The sequence below is a fragment of the Propithecus coquereli genome, unplaced genomic scaffold (genome assembly GCF_000956105.1).
Source record: "Propithecus coquereli isolate 6110/MARCELLA unplaced genomic scaffold, Pcoq_1.0 Scaffold208, whole genome shotgun sequence".
Classification (NCBI taxonomy): domain Eukaryota; kingdom Metazoa; phylum Chordata; class Mammalia; order Primates; family Indriidae; genus Propithecus; species Propithecus coquereli.
The window spans coordinates 2,157,417-2,165,183 of record NW_012145856.1 but is presented as its reverse complement, the minus strand read 5'-3'; the positions used below and the strand labels follow the sequence as shown (position 1 = coordinate 2,165,183).

General features: G+C 51.7%; 1 protein-coding gene across 1 annotated transcript in view; it reads right to left on the bottom strand.

The window, feature by feature from the left end:
* Positions 1 to 7,365, bottom strand: part of CAPG (capping protein (actin filament), gelsolin-like) — a 15,329-nt gene extending 7,964 nt beyond the window's left edge. Inside the window, exon 1 of the mRNA XM_012644236.1 lies at positions 7,284 to 7,365. The gene's annotated coding sequence lies outside the window, so the exon portion shown is untranslated. The remainder of the gene's footprint in view (positions 1 to 7,283) is intronic.
* Positions 7,366 to 7,767: the final 402 nt, after the last annotated feature.

Genomic DNA, 7,767 nt, shown 5'->3' with positions numbered 1-7,767 from the left:
GTTTAACATCTGAAAATCAGGGTGACTATAGCTAATAAAAATGCAGTGTATATTTCAAGATAGAAAATTTTGAAAGTTATCACTACAAAGAAATGATAAATGTTTAAAGTGATGGACATTAATATAATGGATCCCTATATTAATACAATGTATATGTGCATTGAAACATTGCACTCTACCCCATCAATATGTACAATTATTATGTGTTAATCATAAACTAAAAAGAAATAAATCAAGCAGATCACAATACAAAAAATCTGAAAAATCAATGTTATCCATCCTATTAACAAACATATGTGTGTGTGTGTGTGTGTGTATAATCACCTCAATAGATGCAGAAAAAACGTTTAGCTAAATTCTGCATCCATTCCTGATTTTAAAAACTTTCAGCAAACTAGGAATACAAGGAAATTTCCTTAACCTGATAAAAGGCATCTACCAAAAATAATAATAATAATAAATAAAAAAATACCAAAAAACCCCAAAAGACCTTCAGCTAATATTATACTTAATGGCAGCTCTAATTCTAAACTCCCTCCCTGGGGGAGTTTCACCCATTCCCAGGCATTGGCCATCATTTCTGTGTGCCCAGCTCCCCTCAAATGTCAGAATGATGAACATCATCTTTATTCTGTAGGTCAGCAGGAGCAACCTTTTTTGGACAAAGAGTTATTCAGGGGGAAAAAAGTGCTAAAGGCAAGCATTTTAAAAAATATATGACCTTTTTTTTAAAATTCAGAAAATGCAGCAGCTACAGCTTCACTCACTGTCTCTTCCATAGGTTCGCATCACTAGAGGGTTTCTTCTTTTTTGGCTTAAAATGCAGAGGCCGCATAACCAGCAAGCACGTCATCCATAATACAATTCATGCTGTGCATCCATCCACACAGAGTTTGTGTAAGGTGAGCCCCAGCGGTGCAGGGTAAGGGCTTGGGGAATTTGAGGGTGAGAAATGCAAGTTGGCACCAGTAGGAAAATTCTTGGGGGAAGCAGGGGCAGCAGGAGAGCAGGAGGGAAAGCGCAGTCTTTGGGGAGGTGAATGGCAGAGCAGCGGGTGTTGAGTCTGAGTAGGAAACAAAGAGGGGGCGGTCAAGAGCAGAGAAAATGGATGTGAAGTGCCATGTGAATTATGACTTTCTTTTTCCTTTCGCAACCTACAAAATCGTGGAAGGCATTTCTTGGCACCACACTGCGGAAGTGGGAAGGCAGTGGGGGGAGATTTGGGGAAGGAAACCTTTAATGTTTCTCCATCCCACAGAGGATCACATGCTGTGCCCACATCCCCTGCAAGAGGCAGCCCAGCCTGTGACTCAGGACTGAAGTGGTGAAGTGGCCGCCCCCAGCTCACGCCAGCGGGCAGAGCTCAGGAAAGACAAGCAGAATGAGCCAATTGTCAGCTTTAAGATTTTGCATTCTGTGTTACTGAAATGAGTGCTCAGGCACTAACTCAAAATCAGGCAGCCCACATGCCACGGCTGCAAGCCCCGGAGAGCCACTGCAGGGTTTGATGAAAGGGGTCTGGCTGCCGCCTGCCCTTCATCGCCCTGGCTGCCCACTAGAACTACCCTGGGCCTTATAAAAACGTAGGCGCTGACAAAGATTTTTTGTTTGGCTGAACTTTAATCAGGTTTCTGAACCTTCTCCCAGGCCCATCTGTAAATTTCCTTATAAAATTCAGTTTTAGCAAAAGAACCCTGCTAAGTCAGTTTAGCCAGAACCCCCTGCCCATGATATCTGATCAGGTTCCTCATCCTCCACCGTCTCCCAGGTGATGTCTGATCACTCAGCCTGTCTTCAGCAAGAATCCTGTTAGGTCAGTTTAGCCAGATCTGCCCCCTACACACACACATACTTTTTTTTCTTTTAAAGACCTTCCGGCGAGGTAACCAGATCCCCCTTATCCCTGATGTTTCCTCTTAGTAATTTCCCATCCACTGACCCCCACCCTGCTCCTTGCCTATAAATTTCCACTCACCCATGCTGTACTTGGAGTTGGAGTTAAGCCCAAACTCTCTTCCACTGCAAGAAGCTGTTGCAGTGGTCCCTATACCTCTCGTGATGGTCCTGAATAAAGGAAGAGACTTTTATTCAGGACCATTATGATAGGGTCATTGAATAATTTCGTCTTTAGCAGTGCCCACGCTCTGGTCTGGAGATCCTCATTCCACATGTGTTCAAAGCCATCCAGGTACTGCCAGTGAATTCCGCCCAGAACAAAGTCTCAGGCTTGCCTGCACGTTAGAACCCTCTGGGGGGCTTCTGAAAAACCCCAGTGCCTAGGCCCCATACTGGACGCTCTGGGTGGAGCCTGGATTTCAGTGTTTGAGATGCCCCAGGTGACTCCAACACTTAGGGCTGAAACTCCTGCTGCCCCATTAGATCGCTGCCCCACGGCCTTCTGTTCCCAGCTCCTGGGGAAGGGTCCACTGTGACCTCTGGCCTTTCATTCTTCCCGCATCCCAGCCTTTCCACCCAAGCCCATGGCTCCTCCAGCCTCCTCAGTGCCCAGCTTCACCCTCACACCCATCAAAGCTCCACCATCCCTCTAGGCCCATATCAAGCCCCAGCTGTTGGAGGAAACTTCCAGGATACTCAGTGGCCTCAGCCTTCTCAGGCAGTTCTCCCAGCCCTCTCATCTGGGAGCACGCCCTTCATCCCCTGCTCGAAGGCTGTTTTATAGCATGACCTGACTGCTTCATTTTTGACTAAAACAGTGGGTACACCTGATGCCTCTGTGTTCCCGAAGCAGCTCCCTACAGAGTCTATTCAATTCTACTCAAGGTCTGTGCTGGGGACTTGGCCTGGGGAAGTGGGGTGCACAGAGACAAAGAAGAACAACCTGTGTTTCATGGTGTAGCTGGAGGGTCCAGTGAAGCAGGGACCCACCACACCCAGTGAAATGCAAACTTCCTCTAGGTGGAATGTCACTGGATCACAGAAGTCAGCATTAGAAGGAGCCTAAGCTCTTTTTTTTTTTTTTTTTTTTTTTGAGACAGTCTTGCTTTGTTGCCCAGGCTAGAGTGAGTGTCGTGGCGTCAGCCTAGCTCACAGCAACCTCAAACTCCTGAGCTCGAGGGATCCTCCTGCCTCAGCTTCCTAAGTGGCTGGGACTAAAGGCATGCACCACCATGCTCGGCTAATTTCTTTCTATTTTTAGTAGAGATAGGGTCTCACTCTTGCTGAAGCTGGTCTCGAACTCCTGACTTCAAGAGATTCTCCTGCTTTGGCCTCCCAGAGTGCTAAGATTACAGGCATGAGCCGCCACACCCGGCCAAGCCTAAATTCTTATCTAGTCCTGCTCTGCATCCACCTCCCAACACATACCCATGCACTCACATTGCAGAAATCTCTTTTATAGCACCCCTCACCATCCTCCTCTTATTATTATTATTTTTAGAGACAGGGTCTCGATCTGTAGTTCATGCTGGAGTGCAATGGCACGATCATAGCTCACTGCAACCTCAAACTCCTGGGCTCCAGTGATCCTCCTGCTTCAGCTTCCCAAGTAGTTGGGACTACAGGTACGTGCCACCACACCCAGCTAAATTTTTTTCATTCGTTTTTAGAGACAGGGTCTCGATGTGTGGCCCAGGCTGGACTCAAACTCTTCGCCTCAATCGATCCTCCCACCTTATCCTCCCAAGTTGCTGGGATTACAGGTATGAGCCAACACTCCTGGCTGCCATCTTCTTCTTGAACACTTTTGATGATGGCGAACTCACCAGTGCACAAGGCAGCCTCTCTTACACCTCTGTTAAAGCCTTTACTTTTTCCCATTCTGCCATAGTTCGGTGAGTTATGGATGTGCCTGTCTCTCCTACTAGACTATAAGGGCTTGAGGGTAGGAACTGTATTTTGCTTCTCTGGATCTAGCTGGAACCTCATGCAGGTGCTCAAAGAATGCATTTGAGTAACTGGACTTGCCGGGTTCCAATTATTAGACCAGATGGAACCTAAGGATAGCCCAGGATTTCAACAGGCTGGGACAGGCTAGAGCAGCCCTGGAGGCAGAGAGCAGGGCCTACGGGTCTCATCAGACTGTCCTGGGGCTGGGGGTGGGGGAGGATGCGGCCCCACTGGCTCTCCCATAGTCCTGACTTAGTCTGTCTTTGAGGAGACCTGAGGGACCTGGGAATAGGGGTCACTGTTATGGACCCTTTAAGGAAACGCCTGACAGCCGTCAGAGGACATAAGTCCTGCCGGGTACCAGTGGGATCTCTGCTCTCCTTGGACCCTGAGTCCATCAGCCCCCAACAGGTCTCTTTTCACGTCACAGTCCCTGTTCGCCCCTAGGCATGAAACGAAACAGCACCTACTCTTCTCCCAGAGGAGTGGAGAGACAGGTGTCAATACTGGAAACCACGCCAGATCCTCCCAGCCTGGGTCATGGGTGTTCCCAGGAGCTGGGTCCAGAGGCCTCATTTGGGGATTGTGGGCCAGTGCTTTTTCCCCTGACACCAAGCAGGTCTCCTACCCTTCCCCAGGCGCCACCACCACCTTCCGCCCCCCACGGTATCCCAGGGAGCAGGCCAGACACTCAGCCAGGGTCTTGTTGAGTTGGCAAAGTAATCAAATGTGCCACATGCCTTTGAATCCAAATGGCTAGGCCTGCCCCGCCCCCTCCCCAAACCACTTCAGACCAAATACCTAGTTATGCACAGTCCTGTCTTGGGATAGGCACTGTCAAATCTGAATTCACCTCCAGGCTGACTGAGGACCTTTGGGAGGCCGGTGACTCAGTGTGGCAGCCTCTGCCAGGAGGACTGGCACAGCTGGGGTGAGCCCTGACTCAAGAGTTCCTCCATGTGCAACATGGGCACAACCCGCCGGTCCTGCCGGGCAGCTGCCAGGCTGCAGTCAATGCACCTGGAACCTGGCATACGGCTGCCGGAACAGCGGCCTAGGGGTACCATTCCTGGGGCACAAAGTGGCTTCCAAAAGTATGGGTCTCTGTTCATAGACCCCAGCACCCAGCCTTTGCCTGCCCACCCAGGGGCTCCCGGCCAGCATTGCTGGCAGCCACCCTCCTACTTTCACCTCTCAACACTCTTCTTCCTCGCACTTCTGCTCATCAGGCTGTTCTTCCTCCCAGCCTGCCCTACCCTCACTCTCACTTCCCTCTCACTGCTGCTGGCTGTCCCACCCATCTGCCCCACCCTGGGCTCCCTCCCCAGCCATTATGGAGGTGATAGCCCCCAACAGGGAGGGGCAGTGCGATGGAGGAGAACAGGCACTGAGGGCCAGCAGCGGGTGTGCAGGTCAGTTCCTCAGAGGTGCCACAGGGCAGCCACAGTGGCCTCAGCCGCTGCAGGCTGCAACCAAGGCAGGCCAGGGATGAGTCTGGGACCATCAAGGAAAGCAAGCAATGCTCCCACTCACCAGTCTCGGACAGGCGCATCTGCACAGCCCCCCTGCCACTGGGTTAGTCAGCCTTATTTCCTGGGTGGAGTCACTGGCTCCCCACCACTTTTTCCTCCTCCCCCGACTTATCTTTCTCCTTGCCCTGATTTTTTAAAAAGCTCAGTTCTGAGGGAGCGGCTGAGGCCACGAAACACTCTTTGCCATTTCCCGCATATGCCAGATGACTCTCAAGTCTGCCTTGGTCTGCTTCTCTCTCATTCACCAGATGTTTACCGCACACGGTCTGGGCCCTGGGCTCTTGGTGGGAGAGGGGACAGCTCATCTGGGTCGACCCAGGGCAACCATCCTTCTTACGTCACAGTCATAGGACCCTAGAGCTAGTCTTGTCCAACTCACTGGCTTTTCAGAGGATACTGAGGCCCTGAGAGCCCACTGCTACAGTCACACAGGGAGTGGCAGGCCAAGCAAGGGAAACTCCAGTTCCCTCTGAATCCATGGAGAAGCATGAGCGCGGAGCCCGTGTGAGGCTCCAGGAGAGAGTGAGCACCCAGTAATGCAGCCACCCATGTGTGGCTCCCCTGCCCACCACCCTGGCCAGCCTGTCCTGGAAAGGTGTTGGCCAGCAGGCTGGTTCAAGATGAGGTTCAGCGTGTTCAGGGTCAAGGCCCCATCCAGAGGGCAGTGGTGGGGGCAGTGGAGCAAAATCTGGAACAAGCCTTCCCAATAAACCGACCTTCAAACCAAACCTCATTATTTGACTGCAAGGGAAACTGCTGAAGAAGATAGAGTTCTGGATGAATGTTTCTCATTCAAACCAAATCAATCCATGTGCTAAAATTGGGAGCAGATGGAAAGTTAAGTGTTCTCCCCAAAGAACATGGCCTTTTAGCTGGCATCCAAGTGTCTCCACAGTCCCAATGACAACCTTAAAAATAGGGTGGTCTGGGTTGGAACCCCAGCGGGGCCTTGCCCCAGGGAGACCAAAGCCTGGGCAGATAACCTCATAGACTGACGAGAGTTGGACAGTTTGGCAACTTCCTAGCTGTGCTTCCTCAGACAAGCAACTTCCTGGAGCCTCCCTGTGCCCAATTTGTAAAATGGGCCTGCAGATAAATGTGAAAACTAAATGAAATCCTATAATTAACGAGCAAATAATAGACAATAAATCTAGACTTCTTTCTCTTTCCTTTAGTTTACCATCCATCCCAACCATGCGAATTTACTAGGGGGACCCCAGTAAATGCGACCAGCACTTCATGCAGCGATATCCCTGCGCCCTCCCCCAGCCGCAGGGGGACAGAAAGTTAAACCACAGATCACTCTCCCCTTCCCACCCCTCCACCCCCACTCCATGCCCGCCAAGGTTCGTCGATTCAGTGCATAATGTGGGTGGCTCTTAGGTTCCGGACTCTGTGCACCCACCCAGGGGACAAGGATGAGTGGAAATCACTGTTTCCCACACTCGAGCCTTTTCAGGCTAAAGGTGGCTCTGCCATCACAGGCAAAAAAAAAGGGGGGGGAGGGGGAGAGGTTCGCAAATTAACAGCGAAACAAAAGAGCAAATAACTCAGCCCAGAGTTTGTCCCCAGCGGCTGGAGACGCAGACAATGCACATGCTAATCAATACTTGGTAACGACTCTAGACCTTGTTTTTTTACCAGACCCATAGCGTTCCTGCCCCTTCGTTTCCCCCGAGCAGAACTACTTAGTTTGTCCCTAACGAAGTGAAATGAAGCATTTCTTTAGCCCGGACCCCCCGCCCCTTCTCCCACCCCTCCTTCCGGGAACCGAGGAGACCGTGCGCCCCTAAGAACCGCCTCCCGGCGCGGGGAGGAGAGGAGCGAGCGCGGCGTCCCGGACCGGCCGAGACCCTCCGACCCCTACAGGGGGAGCCCGAGCAGACCCCGAAGCGCGCTACTTGCCTGCCTGCGCCTCGCTCGACGGCTCTGGGCGCTGCCTCAGCCGCCCCCCGCCCCCGGAGGAGAGTGGCCAGAAGCCCGCGGGTGAGTCAGAGGGAGGGGCCCGCCGTCCTGAGCAGGCGGGGGCGCCCCTGAGCCTGCTGCTCGGATGGTCCCGAGGGGAGACGGGTGCCAAAAGAGACCCAGAATGGGGGTGTGGAGGTGGGCACTGGGGAAGCCAAGGACAACTATGCTATTCTGAAAACTTTGCGAGAGGATTGCAGTGTCACTTCCCATTCAGTCGGTAGGTCCTTGGCCTCGATCACTCTGCGTGCGAACAGCTACTGTTCTTTGAGCGTCTATGTGCTTGGTGCTTTAAACGGGATCTTGTTCAGTCCTCATATCTACATCATTATTCCTGCAGAATAAAAGTGGGCTCAGGGAGGCTCAGAGAGGGTAAGTAACTTGTCCAGGGTCACAGTGCTAGTTCATTAGCAGAGCCAGGATT